Genomic DNA, 24,110 nt, shown 5'->3' with positions numbered 1-24,110 from the left:
AGCAATCAAAGAAGGGTCATCCTGTTATCATAGAAAAGTCCATCTCGGAACCATTGGAACTTCTACACATTGATCTTTGTGGACCATCCACTCTAGAAAGTCTTCATCATAAGAAATACATTCTTGTGATTGTTGATGACTTTACAAGGTTCACCTGGGTTTTCTTCCTAAGGCTGAAATCCGAAACAGCCTCTGAGCTCATCAATTTTATCAAAGGAATAGAAGTTCTTATCAAACTCCCGGTCAGGAGAATCCGAAGTGATAATGGTTCGAAATTTGTTAATTCCACCATTGAGAAATTTCTCACAGAAAAAGGAATCGATCACAACTTCTCAGCTCCCTACACTCCACAACAAAACAGTGTAGTTGAAAGACGCAATAGAACACTTGTTGAAGCCGCTCGATAAATGCTGAACTATGCAAACTTACCACTCTATCTTTGGGCTGAAGCTGTATCCACTGTTTGCTTTACTCAAAATCGAAGTATCATCAATCGACGTCTCAACATGACACCATACGAAGCAATGAATGGTCGAAAGCCAGCAATCTCATTCTTGCATGTCTTCGGATGTAGATGCTTCATAAAAAACAACCGTGATCAGCTTACAAAGTTCCAACCTAAAGCTGATGAAGCCATCTTTCTTGGGTACTCTTCCAAATCAAAGGCTTACAGAGCTCTCAACCAAAGAACTCGTGTTCTGGAAGAAAGTTTTGATATTACCTTTGATGACAACTTCGTTCGGAATTCTGGCCCCACTCACATCACAACTCATATCATGGAGTCAGATGCTCCTCCGCCAGGATGTCCGAACCCTCAAACCATTGTTGAGGTTGACTTTGAAACCCTCTTTGGTCCTTCCCAAACCACTCTTGATTCGAAATCTCGATCAAGACCATCTCTAATTCCAATTCCTCCTTCGGAAGCCCCAGTTTCTCACAACCTCTCCGGTCCACTTTCGAGCCTCCCTCCATTTGATTCCGAACCGTTTCAACCTTCTCAGGTTGAGGGGGAGAATAATGCAAATCCCTCTCTTGAATCAAATGTGGATGGCTTCCAAGATGCAGCTGCCGATTTCGATGATTCTAATCCTCTCAACATTGATGAAAACGAAAAATTTCTTTGAGTTTCCTTCTGATGATGATGTCAACCTCTCCGGTTCAGAAGTTTAGGGGGAGCATCATCCCAATATTCAAGTCATTCAGGGGGGAGCAAATCAATTCCACTGTTGATGTAGGATCTTCGGCTGCACAAGAACTCCATCGATTGCATGTTTGGACAAAGGATCATCCTCCGAACCAAGTGATAGGCAATCTGAATGTTGGTGTACAAACTCGCTCAGCTACCAACATCTAAAATGAATGTCATTTTTCAGCATTCATATCCATGGTTGAACCCAAATCGATTAAGGAAGCATTAGAGCATGCTGATTCGATTACAGCCATGCAAGAAGAACTGGCAGAATTTCACCGAAATGAAGTCTGGACTCTCGTACCTCCTCCTCAACATCACCCCGTTGTCGGTACAAGATGGGTATTTCGCAACAAGCTAGACGATGCAGGAGTTATCATCCGAAATAAGGAAAGATTGGTAGCTAAAGGTTTTACTCAAATTAAAGGTCTTAACTACGATGAGACATTTGGTCCTGTTGCACGACTTGAAGCTATCAGAATCTTTCTAGCTTATGCTGCTCACAAAGGCTTCAACGTTTACCAAATGGATGTTAAGAGTGCCTTTCTTAATGGTGAACTTGACACTGAAGTATACCTTCAACATCCCCCCGGATTTATTAATCTTTCCTTTCCAAATTACTGTTATAAACTCCGAAAGGCTGTCTACGGACTCAAGCAAGCTCCTCGGGCTTGGTACGAGACTCTCATCGATTTTCTCAAACGCTTAGGTTTTCAAAGAGGAATACTTGATCCCACTCTATTCCAAAGATCAAATGGAAATCATCTCATGCTGGTAAAAATTTATGTGGACGACATCAGTTTTGGATCTACGGATTCATTTATGGTTGCTGATTTTGCCAAACTTATGGTCAGTCGATTCCAAATGAGCATGAATGGTGAATTAAGCTTCTTTCTTGGCCTTCAAGTCAAACAGAATAACAAAGGTATTTTCATTCACCAAGAGAAGTACATTTCTGAACTTCTCAAGAAATACTCAATGAACATCTGTGCCGCAGCAAAGGTACCTAGGGGCTTCGGACACAAAATCTTTGCCGACCCTTCGTGTGTTTTCGTTGACGAAAAGAAGTATCGTGGAATGATGGGATCCTTACTCTATCTCACTGCAAGTCACCCAGATATTATGTTCTCAACGTGTTTATGTGCTAGATTTCAAGTCAATCCGAAGATGTCTCATCTTTTGGCTGTGAAACAAATACTCCGATACCTCAAAGGTACAAAGAGCCTCGGAATCTGGTATCCAGCAAATGAAAGTTTCCTTCTGCAAGCTTACTCTGATTCAAACTATGGTCGTCTTCAACTCGATAGAAAAAGTACATCAGGAGGATGTCAATTCCTAGGTGGTCGGTTAGTCAGCTGGTCATCCAAGAAACAGAACTGCATCGCTCTCTACAGCTGAAGCTGAATACATTGCTGCTGCCGGCTGTACCTCTCAAGTTCTTTGGATGAAATCTCAACTCTTGGATTATCGTTACCGATTTCAATGCATTCCTATCTACTGTGACTCTCAAAGTGCCATTGCAATCTCTCACAATCCAATTCAGCACTCCACGACGAAGCTCATTGACATCCGGTACCATTTTATTAAAGATCATGTTCTAAATGGCAACATTGAACTTATTTTTCTTCCATCTGACGATGAGATAGCTGATGTCCTTGCTAAGGCATTAGACGAAACCAAATTCAATGGTTTTCTGAAAAAAATGGGTATGATGATGCCTGATCCTCAATTCTTTCATGAGACATGTTCTCTTTGATAGAAGTATTCAGAAGAAAAATTTGCTCCGAACACAATTATTTTTGCTTCGGAACTATTTTCTCGCTAAATACATAGGATCATTTTACTTGTCTTTATTACTGATTATCCCTTGAGTTTTTTAAGCTGTACAGTTCATTCTATTCATCATGAATATCAAGATCAATCATCATTCAAATCTTTATTTCGGAACTCACTTCATAAAGGAATTCCGGAAATCCACTCCGGAAAGGTAATCTTCTATGTACTTCGGAATTTTAAAATTTGTTCCGGAATTTTCAAGTGTGCTCCGGAATTTTAAAATTTGCTCCGGAATTTTCAAAAGTGCTCCGGAATTTTCAAAAGTGCTCCGGAATTTTCAAAAGTGCTCAGGAATTTTCAAATTTGCTCCAGAATTTTCAAAAGTGCTCCGAAATTTCAAATTTGCTCCGGAATTTTCAAATTTGCTCCAGAATTTTCAAAAGTGCTCCAGAATTTTCAAAAGTGCTCCGGAATTTTCAAAAGTGCTCCGGATTTTAAAAGTGCTCCGGAATTTTGAAAAAATGCTCCGGAATTCTCAAATTTGCTCCCGCACCTCTTTTTTATCACATATATGTTCCGGAACACAACTTTTACCCTTCGGATCATGCACTGTCCGAAACAACTCTTTCGGAATACCAAAAGGTAATGAGGGGAAACGGTTTTCTCAACGGTTACTTTTCAGGAAGATCCTTATCCGATCTTCCTCGATTTGCGTGACACGATTGCACGCCCACTAAACTAGAAATCGAATTGACGGTTAAATTTTCCTTTTTTATCCCCAATTTGCCTTGCCCTTTCACCTCACCTCTCTAATCTCATTCCCAAACATTAAATGCGACCCGATGGATCTCGGACCCTCATCATTACCACTATCAACCCGATCCATCTTTCCCTACCTATAAATACTCCTTCACATTCCCTTTTACCTCTTTACGCTCTCTTGACTCTCAAACCTCCAAACATCCCTCACTGTTCTTCGTGTTCATCAAGCTTTCTTCATTCTTCTTCAATGGAGTCTTCAAAGAACCCAACTCAATCTGCACCAACTCTCAAGAAATCCATCGCGAGGAAGAAATCATCTAAAGGATCAAAGGGCTCATCCTCATCTGCAGATCAAGAAGCCTTTCTTAGGAACACAACTCAACTGTTCTCCTTAAACCCTATTGACTACAATGAATCAATCAGGATAATGATTGAGTTCCTCGCAAATCATCCTCTCTCCATTCCACTTACCAAAACCCCTGATCCTCCACTCCCACTCTCTCATCTTCATCGTGCATTCACCAGCATCAAACTCGAAGATGGTGTTCTGTTAACTACCATTATTGGAGATCACACCATTCCTGTCTACAAATCTACCTTCCTCAAGGCGATTGGAATCACACCATGTAACATCCGGATTCCCAGGTATTTTATTTTAACCTTTTATTTTGAGTTATAGAGAGGAACTCGATGAGTTGGCGCATAGACTCGTCGAGTAGGATCGCGATTGTTGATTGGATTTAATGAATGGACTCGATGAGTCGGCTAGGTGACTCGACGAGTCTGTGCTGGCGGCAGAAACCCTAAGTCTTGGGGCATGTGCCCTATTTAAAGGCCTTTATGGCCTTCATTTGCGGCCACTACACCCCTGAGAAACCCTAGAGAGCATAGAGAAAGCTTGTAGTGCAAGATGAGGGCTAATTCATCATTCTTTGGTGTGTTTTAGCAAAGAGAAGGAAGGATTTCGAGCTAGGCTGACTTGTGGGACTCAAATCTTCCATCATTTCGTTCAGAGCTGCTGTGGGAGGTAAGGATTCATGTCTATCTTCATTTGAGTAATAGATTTCATGAATCTAGGGTTTCATCTCTTCACTTTGGTAAGAGATCTAGTGTGTGTGATATCCCCTTGTGTCAATATTATCAGATCTGGACCTTGAGAGGTCCAGAGAGTCCCTATTATTCAGCTTTATGCAATCCTTTATGAGTTTTGGGGCCTAGGTTATTATATTAAGGGTTATTTTGGCATATAGAGATGATAGTGTGATGCATGGGCCTAAAGTTCAAACCTTTACGTGACTTTTGAGTGCTAGAAGGTCAGATCTACTAGTTGGTGAAGCAGATCTGACCTCAGAAGGTCGTTTCAGTGTTGCCATGGATGGAACTCGCCGAATCCACAGGGGGACTCGACGAGTCGAGTCGGGTTGACCCGCGATTCATGGCCAGTGGTGGCTCGTCGGGTGGAAGGTTCGCTCGGCGAGTCGAGTGAGGTTTAGATAGACCCGGAGGACACACTAGGACTCACCGAGTCACCTATGTGAACTCGACGAGTCTGGTCAGAGTTGACCGTTGACTTCGTTGACGTTTAGGGTTCAGTCAATGTTTGGGCTTTTGAACCATTGGAGGGGTAAAATGGTCTTTTACCCTCCTGGGAGAACTTAGAGAGGAAATAGCCTAGCCTTGAGAGTCGTATTCATTAGAGTAATTATTTTATGTGATTAGGCGAAGGCTAGATCAGTATTTCCGAGTTCGAGGTTTTCCGCGTTATCCGAGGTGAGTCTTCTCACTATACTTTACCTTGAGTGGTAAATAGAGTTATGTGACAGAGTATCTTGTATGCTATGTATGTGATGTGTTGCACTGCATTATTTATATGTGATTTATGTTTTGTGTATTCCCGGGTTTACAGAGTTAGGACCGGAAGGTCCACAGAGCTAGGACCAGAGGGTCCACAGAGTTAGGGCCAGTAGGCCCACAGAGTTATAGCCTCGAGTGGCTAATATGTGTTATATGTGGTATTTTGGGGAACTCACTAAGCATTTATGCTTACAGTGTTTTGTGTTATGTGTTTCAGGTAGCAGTAAGGATCGCGGGAAGGCACCGGCATGATCCGTACACACAGACCGAGGATTTTATTTGTGATCTTGGGATATGTTTTATTTGATGTCAATTGTTGAACATGAGATTTGAGAATGTTTAAATGATAATCATGTTGTTCGAAAATCGAAAAATTGTTTTGAAAATTACGTCGTTACACACCAAATCCTACTGGTTTCGAAGTTGTTGAACCAACGGCTGAAGAGTTTCAGACGTTTCTAAACTTCATTGGGTACTCGCACGACTTCAAGGCAAAGGATTTCAAGAAAACTGTTGTTTTCTGGCTCTGGACCGTTCTTATGCATCTCATCATCCGTGGGTTATCTGGCAAGCATGGCGGTACTGATACCTTGAGCAAAGATTGGCTGAATGTAGTCTTCGGCATTTACTCCGGACGCAACAATGATGTAGATCTTCCAGAAGTCTTGTGGCAAGACTTCTGCAAGTTCGCCATCAAAAGGAAGTCAAACGAAATTTTGAGCCCTAGATTTTGGGCTCTGACGATTGCACAAATCTTCAAGGAACTCAACGTACCAATTCCAGTTAGCACCATTCCTCCGGAGGTATGTGTCTCTTTTAGAATTGTTAAGGCTTATAGAATTCCGGACCAATCATCCTTTGGTCCGGACAGACGTCTTCTGGACAATATGTTGTCCATCATTCCTTCCGACTCTCCCTATCTAAAACAACATATTGAGACTTCGGTTGTGTTTGACCCAACACAACCTGCCCCGGTATCTGTTGAGCCTACTCCGGAAGAGGCCGTTCATGCTAAGTCCGGACCCAAAGTCAAGCAACCAGCCAAACGAAAGGCTTCACCTACTAAGCCTAAGGCCAAAAAGAAATCCAAAGTCAGTGCCCCCTCTCAACAGGAGGGCACCCATGACATTCCGACTGATTCTGGCCGTCCGCACACCCCTCCTACCTACTCGTCTGAGGTACCCCTCAATGTTTCATCATCACAATCATACACTCACGGGGAGTCTCCACATCTTCCACCCTCACCCTCCCAAAAGGGTGATGTCGGTGTTGAACAAAGTTCCTTGCAGCCCTCTGGAACACACCCACGTGTCAAATTTGATATTCCCATTATCTCTTCCACATGCACACACTCTGGAACCATTGTTCCGGAACCTAAGCATCCGGAAGGAGGAGCAGTCTCTCCAACTTCCGATGCCACAACTGGTCTGATACCCGGAAGGCGTACAGGACGACCAGACACTAATGATCCTCTTTGGGAAGATTATGTGAACAGGGCCTCATCTCGTCGTCCGGACCTTTCTCGAGCTCAAGTGGAGTCCACTCTTATCTCCATGAGCAATAAGGCCATCCAAAGCAATCTGCCCTATGTTCCTCCCACTAACGATGACGCCTTCAATGAACTCACTACGGAGCTACCCCCAATCACCACCCATCAAAGCATCTTCCACACTGATCCGGAAGAAGAAATCTCTAAAGAAGTCATGTTGGAAGAAGAGGCAACAACCATTCCGGATGCACATCTCATGACCTCCGTTGTGACAACCCGAAAAACTTTTCCTTTGAAAGCTCATTCAGTCAACTCAACTCAGTATCAGACTCACTCCTGCTATCGTTTATCATAATTTAGAGTCTGTTTGAGTGTTCTGAGCCTAGTACATTCAAGTTATGAGTGTTAGCAAAATACCTGTTAGCTTCACTGTACAACACTAAAGCCCTAAACTCCGACATGTGGACTTTACGGCCGTAAACATGGAGTTTACGGCCGTAAACATGGAGTTTACGGCCGTAAACTCAACCCTGGCCGGAAACTCCCCTATAAGACTCCATCCCTTCATTTTCTTTCATTATTTCATTTCCAACTCAAGAACACTTCCAAATCCTCTCAAGTATCATCGAGTTCATCATCTTAGATCATCAAAAAACGTAAGTGTTCTTGCCTTGATTTGTTGTTACACTTCATCTCCTAGTTACACTCTTTGATTTCATCCATGAAAACATTCATTTTAACTAGATCTTCAAATCTTCAAGTTTGACCAAGAACACACACTAGTGTTCTTGGCCAAAATCGACCATTTCAAGCCTCCATATCGTATGTACTCTTCCCTATACTTGATATCTAGTTAAGACTCATGCTTAAAACCTTGAAATCATCAAGAATGCAAGACCAAAACGAGTTTACGGCCAAGCCATCTCCTATGGCCGTAAACCCCTATAAAGGTGCCATTTGAGCCCTAAACTCTTCCTAAGGCTTGGATTTGAGGCTAGAACACTCCCTTGTGCTTTGTAAGACCTTGAATCATCACCAAACTCATCATTTAGAGAGTTTATGGCCCAAGAGTAAACACCCTTGGCTGTAAAGTCCAATTATGGTCAAGTCTTGGACCTTAAACACTTCTAGACCCTTGCTAAACCTTAGAACACGTGAACCCTTGAGACTCCTTACCTTTAAGACCCTAAATGTGACCATTTAGAGAGTTTACCGCCAGGAGTAAACTCCCTTGGCGGTAAACATCTCAACATTCTCCATTGAGTTGGTCTTTCTCATCCTTGTGTAGAGCAAAAGTCCCTCAAGCTTCCCTAGCCTTCAAACACCCTCGTATGCATCTTTGACCATGAGTTTACGGCCGTAAACTCCCTTGGCCGTAAACACATGGCCGTAAACACCAAACCATGGCCTTATACACCCTTTAGGTCAATCACATGTGATTCCAACACTTGGTCAAAGTGTTTCCTAGTCCCGTGAAGTGTTTCCTAGCATTGGGATGCTTCCAAACACTATATTTATGTCAGTATATGTCAATTAGGACTCGTTAAGTCTCAGGACTTCATCCGTGGAGCTTCTCATCCTTACGCGCATATTCGTTGAATCACACACATCAGGTGAGTTCATACCCCGTAATGAATCTTTTAACTGTTTTAAATGTTTTAAGGGGGAAATACAAGTTGAACACAATGTTAATTGTGTAATTTTTTGTTATAAACATTTTCAAAAGGATTACTTATGTCAGTTATAAGTTGTCAAAACATTTCAAAGACACTTTTCAAGTTATGTTACTTTATAGTTTAACAAAACTCCGTTTTTAAAGTACAATCATAACTTAGTGGATAAAAGAGTCTTTTCAATAACAGTTCAAGTAAAACATTAGTAAACTATAATAGGTATAGTTTAGGGAGACACTACTCACTACTTCTAGTACAATGAAGCATACAAAGAGTCAGTTCATACATGATTCGGTACACACTATTATGAGAAACATTCACACTATACACTATACAAGAGAGTATAATATACACTAGTACAGAAAGAACATTACTACACTATGACATACTATACAAACACTGTTTTACGATAAATTAATGTGACACACTATTTAAGGATACAACAATACAGTGTTGTATCATATTGTAACCAGAGTCTCCTGGAGGGAGAGCGGGCATCTTGTGTATAGATCTATACGGGACAGACACTCTCACACCCTGACTGCTAGCTACAGTCCCAGCCGATAAGGCCATGGGGTGATAAATGTCACCTCACTATATATGACACCGGAGGGTCATGTTTTATTCAGTCGTCGATCAGCATTGTTACATACGAGTTCACATTTAAACCTTTAATTAACCAATTTGGGATTAAAGGCTACTTTAGACTCCCCGAGGTGTATTGTACATTTAATACTACCTGGAGTCTGTATTTTATTACTTTATAGCCAGCAGTGTCACTACTGAGGAAAAACATTATTTTCCCTATTACATTTACTTTGTGATCTTCTCACATATCCATTAATCTATATACTATATTTAGTTAATGATAGTCTCGCTTGGGAAAATACACACTCATACAAGAAACAAACACACGTAACATTTGATGCCTTGGTAGAAGGCTACGTTTAGTAGAAAGGACCACAATACTAACCTTATGATTCCTTAATGTATACATCAAAGGATACATATATATCAATAGGATCCGACAGGTAATAGGATGTGTGCTCTCCGCTTCATTTCCTGTTCCTTGTTTGGTTGTGGGCTTGGAACAGATTCACCCAGTCTATTATCTATTCGATTCTAGATATATATGTCCAGTATACATTGAGTCATCATAAGGGTACCAAGTATGGGTCAAGTCATAGGACACAAAGTCAATGCACAGTTTTCTAGTACAGAACATACTTTCCAAATAAGAACTTTTGGTATACAAAACTAGAAACTTACCAGCTAAGGGTTTAATCCATTTTATTAAACCAGTATAAACTTAAAGGACCTTAGGTGATTAACTCTATAATGCTTTAGTTTATACATCATGGTTATATGTTATTAATACCCAATAGATAGTTGGATGTGTGCTTTCCGCCTTACTACCTGTTCCTTGTTTGGTTGTGGGCTTAGGGCAGATTCACCCAATTAACTATCTAATCGATATTAGATCATATATAGCCAGTATAAACTAAGTGATTATAGAACTAATCACTGTTGTCACCATTTTATTATAAGAAATAAGGTTTTTCTTAAAGAATCTTTTCATTGCATATAAAGGAACCATTACAATTAACTCCATGAGTAAGAAGTGAACACGCCAGAGTTATATACAACAATGATCTAACAAACAATGGGATGTGTACTATCCGCCTTACTTCCTGTTCCTTGTTTGGTTGTGAGTTAAGACATATGCGCACAGTCGATTGTTTGTTTACTCTGAGTTTTATATCACTTGTATCAATTTAGTACTCATAGAAAGGATTGTAGAATCATTTTTACGTATCTTTCATCAAAGTAGGAAATATAGGATTTTCTAAGAGGAACAGGCGAACTTTTCTAAACAGAATTTACAACTCACTACATTTGTCAACTACATTTTCAACAACAGTTTACCACAACATTTTACAACTTACTTACATCACTAAAATCTTATGAACTCACCAGCTTAATTGCTGATCAACTCTTTCAAATAACTTGTATTCTCAAGAGCCTAGTAGACAGGTACTCGTGCTGGGAATTCAGAAGATGGAGCAGTATAGCTTCAAGTCTTGTTTGTTATTTGCTTATGTATTCTATGTTTTGTGAACACACACTTTGTAAACACTTTCATTCTAATGAAATGGTTGTTCATTACTTTGATTACTATGATGCATGTCTTGTGATACTAAACATGACGTCCTCGACCTCAGAACGTTTCCGTCGTTCCGATTTTGGGGTGTGACATCCGTTCACTACCAATCCAAAGCATCTGTATCCAAGTCTGCCTTTGACTTCAGATCCTCTTCCACTACCACTCCGGAGGACGGCTCCAACTCAAGCCTTCAAGAAGATGATGATGCAACCAAACCGGGTCCCTCCTCAAATCCGAACGCACACCAACCTCCTCTGCATCACTCTGATTCTGATACAGAATCATCAGCTGGTGATCACATTGACCCTTTCACCTTTCTGGAAATCCGCAACAATGTCTCGGACACTATGGATAAAGTGTCCTCTGTAGAGGCATCCGTAACAGAGTTGAATTCTAAATTGGATCAAAAAGTCTCCAGACTTGATTCCAAACTTGATGCCATTCTCCAGTCTCTCTCCCATCAGTCCGAACCATCAGTGGCAGAAAGAGAAGCCCACCTTGATCAGCTGATTTCCATCCGGCTGAAGCACACTGTTGAGCAACTTGACTCCAAGTATGACGCTCTTGTTGAAAATTATCTCAACACCATCTCCTCAATGCTCAAGGTTCATGACGATCTGGTGTCTGCCACCAACGACCTAATCAAGCAGACACATGTTCGTCATGAGAAACAAATTCAAAGACTGGAGAAGGAGATCCGGAAGAAGGATGAGATGAACCTCATTATTCAACAAGTCCTTATCAAACTCCTGCGATCAACTTGGAACATTGTTGATGTTCCAAACAGGAAGTTTGATGAGATGATTGCCATCCTCAGCAGCACATTCAAGCATCTCTCCGAACAAGCTCCCACTGTCGAAGACTATGACACTCTCACTCTTCAACTCTCCACAGGTCTTCAGAAGGTTTTCTCCAAACTTGATGATATCAAGGAAGACTTGACGCTTGCACCGGTCTCAAGATTCACCGATGCAAGAGGGGGAGAAGGCCCAAGTAGACGATGGGAACCAGCCTCGAAATTTTCACTCAGGGATGAGGATATCGATTCCGAAGATGAAGATGTTCAAATCGATTCCGGAATCTTGGGAATCACTGAAGGAAACGAAGATAATGAAGATAATGAAGTATACATTCCGGATGAAGCTCCCAAATAAGTTCTTGGTCTTCAAGCTCCAAAACTGACTACTCCGAAGGAGTTAACTGACGAACAAAAGAGGATCTGGCCCGCAGTCTCCTGGCCATCCACTCTTCCGGACGCTTTTGATATGGCCGTCATTCGATTTCGGAATATTGAAGACGTTGTGTGATTCGAGATTGTTCTCTTCGGTTCAACAATCGACGGGGAGACTGTTAACATGATTGGTTTTGGGGACTGATCACATTCGAAGATTGGGATTTCATACTTTTATTCAGAGATTGGGGTTTCTCTGTTTGTTCTTTGATGCTAGAGATTCCATTGCCAGATTCCGAGATCACGACAACTTCAACTTTTCCGAGACACTTCAGCACCAGACCCACCAGACCTGCCTGTCGGATGTTCTGCCTTTTATCACTTCTTTACCCTCACCATTTCCGAGCATTTAGGGGGAGATTGTTGGAGCATGAAAATAATCTATAATGTTGAGTTTTTATTAGGTTAGAATATTCCCTTGTATGAAAAGCATATTACCTCCACTAGTATATAAAGTGGAGGTGATGGTCATTTTATGGTATGAGTGTTCACTATGTAGACTTGTAGTTTAGATAGAGTGTGGTAGGATCTCTCCCACCATGGGAGAGTTATCTCTCCCAACCCATGAGTGTTCTTGTAATATTTTATATCTCTCTATCTATCTACTACAGTTTTTACTCACATATTATGGTCTTCATGTTCATACACGATTATCTTCTTGGTAATATCTTCCGCACTGATCCAATCGACAAAATGGGCACTCACAAGCTACAGTCAACCATAAGCAAGTGACGAACAATCCTTTTACTTGTTATTGTTCCGGCGTCGATGAAGCGTACGGTGTTGTCCTCATGGAAATCATGAATGGGTTGTCCTCATGGAAATCATGAGTGGGTTGTCCTCATGGAAATCATGAGTGGGTTTTATCGGAGGTATTATTTTATAGCAGCGGTTACAGGCTCATGGTAGAAAATTGTTAGAAACATTATACTTTGTCGTATACAAGTATTAATGTTATGTATAAGTTTCCCCTACTTATACCTTAGGTTTAAGGAATGTTTATGTATAATACTTAATTGATAAGTAAACTATTATACCTAATATACATACTAAATGTTGGAGAGTCAAAATGATACTTTCAAAACTATACTTTTGAATGTGGAAAATGTATTATTTTTATATGGAGTCAAAACATGTGGACTCACCAACTTTATGTTGACGTATTTTAAAATGCATGTGTTTTCAGGAACTTGAAAAGCTGGTATGTATTCGAACAGGAGAATTTTTACTATTACCTTTCTATTCATTAAGAAGTATGCCATAGTCAGATATTATGTAATAGGTTCTAGCAAAACAGTTATGTAACTTTCAATTATCAATAACGGTATGTATTTTATTTAGTATTGTTCAATGTATGTTATATAACTGTGATACGAAGAATGACGTTACACCACACGGTGTTTCCGCCGATGGCTGGGGGTGTGACAACTACCAAAACCTGAGCCTGCGATGAACCAAAATTCCACTCCACCATTGAGGGTAAACATACCTAAAGACCAAAGAAACATAAAACTTATTGAACTTGATGATAGGTTGACCCGTCCATTGAAATTTAACTGTCAAAACTTGAACTTTTGGAGAACCTCCGCTGAATGATGAATGAAAAGACCAAAGATCGAGACTGTATTGACAACTAACCCAATAGCCCAATACCCCTATGAACCATTCTTCCAACACAACAACTCATACAGATCAATGATCCTCTAGGAAGAATACCTAGTTCTCCCCCACTTAGGGTTCGAACTACCACCCAGTGGTGTGGCGAAAAAACCATAACTCAAAGCGGCTTAACCAGGTACAACCATCCCTGACCTTGGAATGAATAACACACGCATGATAATATTCCAGATAAGGATCAAACAAATCCCAAGAGAATTCCTAAATTTCAGCTGAAGATCTCTGAAATTTTCGTAATCATGGTCACTTTAACATTAAGGATTCCTTGTAAGAGCATAAGCCAACACCGACTTACGATCCAAAACATGCCATCCTAGCCTGTAATCCCAACCACCAATCCGACACCTGACCTGCCTATTTCCAAAGAACATGGACCCTTGATCACATCACAAATCATCCATAACACATCAATCCACTCGCGCACTCCTAAGCTAGCATATTGTCGCCAAACACCGCGACTAACAGAACCCATGCTGGGTTTACATACTAACTCTGAAAGTCGCAAGCTTGCTCACTCCTTCTCCAAACTTGGAGAAGTAAAAGGGTATCACCCCTGCCATATATGGCAGCATTCCAAACCATCAATCAACCACTCAACTTCCAGTTGAAATCAGCCAGCCGATCATAACAATCATTTCCTTCTTGAGTCCCCCGACTCAATGCACTGCCTCGAGAAACACCCTCGGGACCACCAAACTCATCCAGGCCTGTGCCACTCAACCCAACCCGATATCTGTTGGATAAGGTGTCTAAGTCCATAACTATTTCTGGTATGTACTTGACCCGACCCGGCATGGTCCATTTGGGTTGCATGGGATCATGCATTTGGATAGACTAAATGAGAGAAATAACACTTGTGGTTTATTAATATATTATAAGTTCTAATATATTAATAGTATTATTTAATTAGTATTGATCAAGAATTAATCTAGGATTAATTAAGTGATCAACAGATGAATAATTAAATATATGGGTTGATCATGTAAATCATCCATAACTTGTATAGTGGGCTAAAAGGCTCCATGGATAATCAAGTTGGGTTAAACCCATTGAATGCTCCATGGAGGCTCCATGGGAGTTACAAACCCATGGGTCATGGAAATGAAGAGTCATGCCACATTAGGGTTTACATGGTGTAACCCTAGATGTGACACACTATATAAGCAACATGTTCTCCACCAAAATCGGCGACACTAAGAAACAAGAGGGCTAGAGCCGATTTTGCAAGTGTAAGATTCTCTCAAAGTTTACTCCTTTGCATTTGGTGTTGTGTGCAGCATTTGAGGCATCACACTTGGGGTGCTAGGCTCACAAGGTTTCAAGGATCATAATCAACAACAAGGTAAGTTATTCTATCTTTCATTCAAGTTAAAAATGTTCCCCATGTATGCTAGACAGGAATATAACCTTGGAATTCAACTTTGCATGATTATTAGACAAACATAGATCCAAGGTTATTAGGGTTGCATGTACACTTAGGAAGTGTTAGAATGCTCAAAACCCATCAGTGGTATCAGAGCCGGGTTTCTTATATAGTGTTGACACATCTAGGGTTTCTTATTATAGGTCGGTGGAGCTCGTGTGGTTAACCGGCACATCGATTGAGTAATAAACATTAAGTGTACCAAGTGATTTGCATGGTTACTTCACACCTCGTTTTGTGATCCTCGGTATCCCAGTCACAAAACTTGGAGGGCACACTCGAGATTGAAACATGCCTTTGAAAAGTTCATTGAATCTCAAAAGAATCTAGGAATTTCTAAGAACCAATTAAAAACCTAATATTTATATTTCGTTTTTCATGGTGGAAATTGGTGAATCGTCATTCACCTACCTTTCAAATATGTTATAGCTTGGATTACGGCATACCTCTTCTAAGTTATAATATATTGTGATTGGATCCTAGCCTTAATATTACATTTGGGTGTTTTATTAAGGACTCCCTTAATATCTAAACTAATCTTGTTCTCTTCTTTCAGATGTCTTCAAACAATGCTGCTTCTGGCTCTAATCCTAATGACTCCTTTACCCTTATGAACTTGAATGGGAAAGTCACTTTTGATGGATCCAACTTCAATGAATGGATCAGAAACATCAGGATGATTACCCGCTACGAGGACAAAGAATATGTCCTTGACAAGGAGCTTAAGGAGATTGATGAGACCACTGCGACTCCCCAGGAGATCGCTGACTTCCGGGCACATGAAAGGGATGCTACAAAAGTGGCATGCATCATGTTGGCCACCATGACAGCGGAACTCCAAAAGTCCTATGAGGACTTCTACCCTTTTGAAATGCACCAAGATCTGATGGAAAGATACCATCAAAGTGCACGACAAGAGAGGTATGAAATCATATGCTCTATCATAACAACCATGATGAAGGACGGGGAATCCGTCACGAGCCACATGCAGAAAATGCAAAGCTACGGGGAATCCGTCACGAGCCACATGCTCTATCATTTTGCACTCCTTACCATCGTGCTATGATCAATTCCGCATGACATATCACATGAATAAGGAAGAGGTCACACTCAGCAAACTTCAGGGACTCCTCAAGACCGCAAAAACAGGTCATAATGGTAAGTCGGTTGTTAACACTCCTACTCCTACCTCCGCCCCGATTTTGGAAATCGGGAAAGGTAGAGGGAAGAAGAGGAAGAGCTCTTCGAAGGGTACCAAGGCTAGGACCCTTGATGGCTCTTCTTCAAGTGGAACCAAGAAAGGTTTTGTCACTCCTTCTTCTGACCCTAAAGAGGTTGAATGCTTCTATTGCCATGAAAAGTCACATTGGAAGCGGAACTACCCAAAGTACCAGCAAGATGTGAAGGATGGGAAAGTTAAACCCACCCATGCAGGTATTTACACTATCTTATCTAATAACTCACCCCATTCTAACTCTTGGGTCCTTGATACCGGTTGTGGTATTCATATATGTTCTTATTTGCAGGGACTAAGAAGAAGTGAGAATGTGGAGCATGGAAGAATAAACTTAATCATGGGGAATAGGAAAGCTTTACCTGTCACCAAGATTGGAGTTTGTACTTTATCGCTAAGTAGTGGGTTTAGTTTATATTTGAATAAATGTTGTTATTCGCCAGAAATGGCAAGAAATATTATTTCCTTTCATGCATTGTATAAACAAGGTTTCACCTTTTCATTTGATAATGAAGTTGGTTCGATTAATGCTTTCTTTAATAATGTTCTTTATTTTAAAGCATTACCTTGTGATGGTGTGTATGAAACTGTATCTGTGGTTGTGACAACCCGAAATTTTCTTTGTATAATTTCCACAGTTAAATACGTCAAAAAAAATTAATATTCAAAAACATTTCAAATGCATTTTGGCCGGATTTAAACCCATTTGGTGTTTTATTTTATTTTTCATCAAACAATTTATTAATTGGAAGTGACGTAATTAGTGGCGTGTAATAAACCGGACAACCCGACACCTTAACTAGGTGTTCACGGCCAAACATGGGGTGTTTGGGCCATAAACACCCTTCTCTCCAAGAACTCATGCATACAACATGAGTTTACCCCTTGTCCTCACTTTTTACCACCTTCCACTCAAGAACACAAGTTTTTCTCTCAAGTATCATCATCTTCTTCTTCCAAATCCGCCCAAAAATGTAAGTTTTCTTCCTAGATCCTTTTAAACAACACTTAATCTAGTGTATCTACACCTTCTCATCCAAAGGATTCCGATTTTTACTTAGATCTTCAAAGAATCTTCAAATCTTCAAGAACACCAAGAACACATTTGCGTTTTTGAGTCCTAAGTCACCTCTACAAGCTTCCTATAAGTAAGTATACTTCATCTAACTAGTTATTGGCTTAGTATTCATGGATTAAACACCCAAAAACCCCAAGAACATGGGTTTACGGTTTTGGAACATTCCAAAACCGTAAACACCCCAAGGATTGGTTTTGAAGTCCCAAACTCCTTCCAATGCTTGAGTAATGCACTAAGGACTTACATGCATGAACTAGGAACCCCAAAAACGTGTAAGGATGAGACAAACATGAGTTTACGGTTTGGGAAGGACTCCTAAAACCGTAAACACCTTCTAAGAATGTTTAAGTGCCTTAAAAACCTTCCTATGCTTGTGTAAGTGACTAGAACCTTGCATGCATAGCCTAGAACCACCAAAACACAAGAGAAATGAACCAACATGAGTTTACGACCGTAAACTCGTGTGTTTACGGCCGTAAACTCCCAAGGGAGTGGTCCAAGGACCGTAAACTCCAAGAAGTGTCCATTTCTAGCCCCAATCACTTCCTAAGCCATGGATTCGAGTCTAGCATAATTCCTTGAGTAGTTTAAGACCTTTGAACACCCAATGGCACCATTACCATGAGTTTACGGCCGTAAACTCATGGGGACAATGGTCCAGAAACCGTAAACACACTTAAGTGTAACCAATTGAAGTGTAAACTCCATAGTGAGGCTATACACTCCTTAGATGCAACCTTTAGCACTCCTTGCACTTGAAACAAAGTGTCTTCATGCATTAGAGTGTCTTTACTTACCTAATTAGTGATTAAATAACTAATTAGATACATTTATGTATCACTACATGTTACATAGGATCCGTGTGTGTATTCAAGTCCTCACTTGACACCTAGCATCCTACCCGACACTTCCATCCACTTCACTCATTGCAGGTGAGTTCATACCCCTTAATCAACCTTTTAAATGTTTTTAAATGCTTTTATGGGGGGGATACAAGTTGAATCAATCAAGTTATAGTATCAATCACATGTGATTTATTACTTGCAACCAAAAGGATTTTCATACTTTTAACTGCTTTACCAACAAAACTGCTTTAAGTGTTTATCATACTCATTTTCATGTTAAATTGTTATACAAATATTTCTAAACTCTTTTAAACTCCTTCTGTTCCCAAACCATATCTACACCAATATATTTATATAAGTAAGAATTGAAGGACTTAGGACTGATAGCTCACCTTACTTCCTGTTCTTGTTTGATTGTGGACTTAGGGTATATTGTTATCTGTCTGACTGTCGTTGAATTCTTAGTTGCATATTATATATATTCGTGTTGAATATTAAAGTCTTCACTTCAGTTCAATACCTTTGTGTATCAAAGGCATGCAACCAACCTTACTATCTAACTATAATAGGTATAGTTAAGGATTACTACTCGTGTATACTATTACAATGGTACCTACCAGAGTCCGAATAGTTATGAGTCAATACATGTTAAACACTATAAAAAGAGAATACTATATACTATACAAGAGAACACTCTATACACTATACCAGAAAGTACATTATACATTATACAAAGAGAACATACTACAACAGAATGTGACATACTATCTCTCGATACGACACTTCACTGTGCTATCACCGTGTAACCAGAGTCTCCTGGAGGGAGAGCGGGCATTACGTGTATAGATCTATACGGGACAGACACTCCCACATCCCGACTGCTAGCTACAGTCCGAGCCGACTAGGCCCAGGGGTGACAAAATGTCACATTTCAACAGATGACTCGGAGAGTCATCAGGGATTCGATCGTCAATCAGCATGGTTACATACAAGTTCACATTTCGACCTTTAATTAATACATTAAGAATTAAAGGCAAAACAGACTCCCCGAGGTGTATTGTACATTTAATACTACCTGGAGTCTGCATTTTTATTTCATTAGCTAGCAGTGATGCTGCTGGGGTAAAACACTATTTTCCCAATTACTTTACATGAATGAAGTCTAAAACTATATTTTCCTACTAATAGTTTCTCTGGGAAAACTTTTACATTTCAAAGGATCCAACATACATACAACCGGGTCTTGGTAGAAGACCACTTTTACTGGAAAACATAGGGTTTTCCTAGGGAGCATACTATTTTCCAACATTGAGATCAAATATTATACTACATGGTTGTAATCATTTTTATATAAGCAATGACCCTAAATACTCATGAACTCACTAGCTTTATGCTGATACTCGCTTTCAAAATAACTTGTATTCTCAGTTTATCAGTAGACAGGTACAGATGCAGCTTTTGAGAAGATGGAGCACATACAAGACTCCTCTTTATTTTGATTATACTTTTGGTGTCTAACAAACTGTACAGAACACGCTTGTATTACAATTATTATATTAATGCAATGAATGTTGTTGCTTGTCTTTACTATTATGCATTGTTAAGATACTGTACATGACGTCCTCCACCCCAGAACGTATTCCGCCGTTCTCGGTTTTGGGGTGTGACAGATTGGTATCAGAGCATTGTTTATAGTGAATCAAGTATATCAACCCATAAAAGATATACGAACTATAAACACATCGGGATCAAAACACTCTGACCAAGAATATATACTATTAAATAAGAAAATATTTAACTAAGTATATATATACATCCATTCGCACTAAGGGTCAGTATCATACTAGAACAGAATAAAAGTATTAAGATTGTTGAGCAGCACAATTAGGTTAGAGACATATAGTCAAATCTGGGAGGATGTAGCCTGATCAACTACATTTACCTAGGAGTGACTAGCATGTGCCTAAGAGTGGTTGTGGTGTTGCAACAAGTCTAAAAACTTACCAACACTACTACAAGAACATTTGAACAAGAATACTATAGGAGTATTCTGCATTTCCTGTAATTTACATATGTGAGAACTAAAAAGGTCGTTACTAGTAGGGCAATAGTTGCTAAGTGGATACACTACAGTTACATGTGACTAAGACGTTATAGACTTAGAATCTGCGATCTTTGCTTTACTTCCTGTTCCTTGTTTGGTTATGGATTTAGAGTTAGGTTCACTTATTCGAAGGTCTATCCTGTCTCGATTACATGTAATTGGTATGCATTATGCAAATATTGGGTCGACTAATAACGATCATCTTATAAGTATCTTAGGATTAGTACGTCTACTAACTATCTTCTCTCCATTCTCGCATAGATACAATGGCTGATTCAAGGGTAACCCAGAGAGGGGTGCCCGTTGCTAGCAGAAGATTATCTACTCATCCCCTCTCTTCCTAAGAAGAATAGCCTTCCTCTTCAATACCTCCGTCTCACCTGTCTGTAAAACGTTCCCGACTTTGAAAGTACTATAACTAGCCCTCTAAACTGTCAACATTCTCCTTATGGTTTGATGTAAGACCAATTGTTAGGTCGTTTTTCCCGAACTCATTTTACATCAGTAATACCAGTAATATTGGCAGTTGTCTAATCTATTTGGAAGTTCATGCCCTTGTGTTTTCTTACTCTATTAATATGCATCTATCTAATTGTTGGACTATGGCGATTTATTCCATGAGACACTCTCATCATACTTACAGTTGATTCTCACTGTTGTCATCATCTTTTAAAATTTTTCAGTAAAAGATGCCTCCTCGCAAGCGTCCGACCAGACGCACGCCTGTGGATCAAACACCATCACCACCTCCCCCACCGCAGTTCGACCCGGTGATGTTTCAAGCAGCTGTGACTGCAGCTGTGACCGCCGCGCTGGCGCAAGTCAACTCTGGTGGTGTTAGTGGAACGGGAACTGGCACAAACTCCAGCCATGGTGAAGTCCACCCACGTGCACGAGAGTGCACCTATAAGGATTTCATCAGCTGCAAACCTACTTACTTCAATGGAACCGGAGGGATCCTTGCACTGTCCCAATGGATTGAGAGAACCGAAGCGATCTTCGAAATGTGCTCATGCCCCGAAGGAAGCAAGATAAAATTTGCTGCTTGCACATTCACCCAACGGGCCTTGACGTGGTGGAATGGCCATGTCAAATCACTCTCCCTGGTCGCAGCCAACGCCATGGGCTGGGACACACTGAAGGACCTCATGACGCGGGAGTACTGCCTGAGGGGCGAAATTCAGAAACTTGAGGAGGAACTCTGGAACCTCAAAATGCAGGGTTCCGACATCGTAGCCTATACGGCCAGGTACTGCGACTTGGTGGCTCTATGCCCAAACATGATGCCCACCGAAAGCAAGAAAATCGAACGATACATCTCGGGATTAGTACCCCCATATCGAGGGAACGTTCTATCATCAAAACCTGCGACCTTCGAAAGTGCCAAGGAATTGGCCCAAAGGCTGATTGATCATGAAGTTCCCTCCACTCCAACAGCTACTACAACCACCACTTCTGCCCCAACCCACACCTCCAACAACAAATGAAAGCGGTGGGATCGAAAGAAAGGAAAATCAGCCAAATCCTCTTCCAATAACCAACAAACAGTGGCTGTCCACGCTGCCACTACTCCTACTGCCCCTGTGCCCGCCAAAACATATGCGGGGAATCTACCCAAGTGCGTGAGATGCACTGCACCAATTGCGACCGGAAGGGCCATACCGTCCGGTTTTGCAGAACACCACCCAAACCTATTTCCCAAATCCCCAGTTCGGGAGCAAGCCAGGCCTGTTACGGCTGTGGCGAAGTAGGGCATTTCAAAAGAAACTGTCCGAAGGCTGGGAACACAGGAGGAACTGGCAGACTACTTGCTATTGGCCACAATGAAGCAGTGGCAGACCCCACCGTAGTCACGGGTACGTTCCTTCTCGATAACTCTTATGCTTGTATTCTATTCGATAGTGGGGCAGAAAGAAGTTTCGTAAATCAAAACTTTAAACAATTACTCAAACAAACACCGCGATCACTGAAAGAAACATTCGTCGTAGAAATGGCTAACGGCAAGACGGAAAGTTCTAACGAAATCTACATAGGTTGTACCCTCACGCTAGATAATCATTCGTTTCCTATCGACCTCATATCAGTAGCGATCAAAAGCTTCGATGTCATCATAGGCATGAACTGGTTGAGTCTTCATTGTACCGATATCTTGTGCTTCAACAAGGCCATCCGTCTGAATCTACCCAACAATGAAACCATGATGATCTACGGAGACAAACCCAGTAGAAGCCTTCGTATCATCTCGAGCATTCAAGCCCAGAAGTACCTGCGCAAGGAATATCGTGCATTCCTGGCGCATGTTGTAGATACGAGCCAGAAAACGAAAGACCTAAAAGACTTCCCCGTAGTACGCAATTTTCCCGACGTCTTTCCAGAAGAGCTACCAGGTTTACCTCCGCAACGTCAGGTCGAGTTCCGAATCGACTTACTCCCCGAAGCTACCCCCGTAGCAAAATCGCCTTATCGCCTAGCGCCTGCTGAGATGCAAGAACTATCCGGTCAAATTAACGAACTGCTCACCAAGGGCTTTATAAGACCAAGCTTCTCACCCTGGGGAGCACCGATCTTGTTCGTGAAGAAGAAAGACGGATCGTTCCGTATGTGCATCGATTATAGGGAACTCAACAAACTGACGGTCAAGAATCGTTACCCTCTTCCTCGCATAGACGATTTATTTGACCAACTGCAAGGGGCGAGCTACTTTTCCAAGATTGATCTACGGTCCGGGTATCATCAGTTACGAGTGTTCGAGCAGGATGTTCCGAAAACAGCCTTCCGAACTCGCTACGGACACTACGAGTTCGTAGTGATGCCGTTCGGACTAACCAATGCGCCCGCAGTCTTCATGGACTTGATGAATAGAGTATGACGTCCTTACTTGGATCAGTTCGTCATCGTCTTCATTGATGATATACTTATCTACTCTTGAAGTAAGGAAGGGCATAGCGATCATCTGCGACAGGTCCTGTAAACCCTACGATCGGAGAAGCTTTACGCAAAGTTCTCTAAGTGCGAATTTTGGATCTGAAGAGTCAAATTCTTAGGACACGTAGTTAGCGAAAAAGGAATCCACGTGGACCCATCCAAGATTAAAGCTATTGAGAACTGGTCAACACCGAAGACGCCTACAGAAATTCGCCAATTTCTAGGCCTCGCTGGCTACTACCGAAGGTTCATTCAAAATTTCTCTCGGATTGCGAAGCCTCTTACGACATTGACCCAGAAAGGCCTGGCCTTTGACTGGGTAGAGAAACAAGAGAAGGCATTCCAAACCCTAAAATGAGCCTTGTGCACCGCACCGATACTGTCCCTCCCCGAAGGGATAGAAGACTTCGTAGTATATTGCGATGCATCCAATCAGGGGCTCGGCTGTGTTCTGATGCAACGAGGTAAAGTCATCGCCTACGCCTCAAGACAGCTGAAGACACACGTGGTCAACTACACCACGCACGACCTCGAACTAGGAGCGGTTGTGTTCGCCCTAAAGATCAGGAGACACTATATGTATGGTACGAAGAGCATCATCTATACCGACCACAAAAGCCTCCAACACATCTTCAACCAGAAAGAACTCAACATGAGACAACGACGGTGGGTCGAGGTACTCAATG

This window comes from Lactuca virosa, chromosome 9 (assembly GCF_052849685.1).
Source record: "Lactuca virosa cultivar CGN04683 chromosome 9, Lactuca_virosa_CGN04683_v6, whole genome shotgun sequence".
In the NCBI taxonomy this organism is placed as follows: Eukaryota; Viridiplantae; Streptophyta; class Magnoliopsida; order Asterales; family Asteraceae; genus Lactuca; species Lactuca virosa.
The sequence above is the reverse complement of the archived record's forward strand: the minus strand, read 5'-3'. Positions refer to the sequence as shown.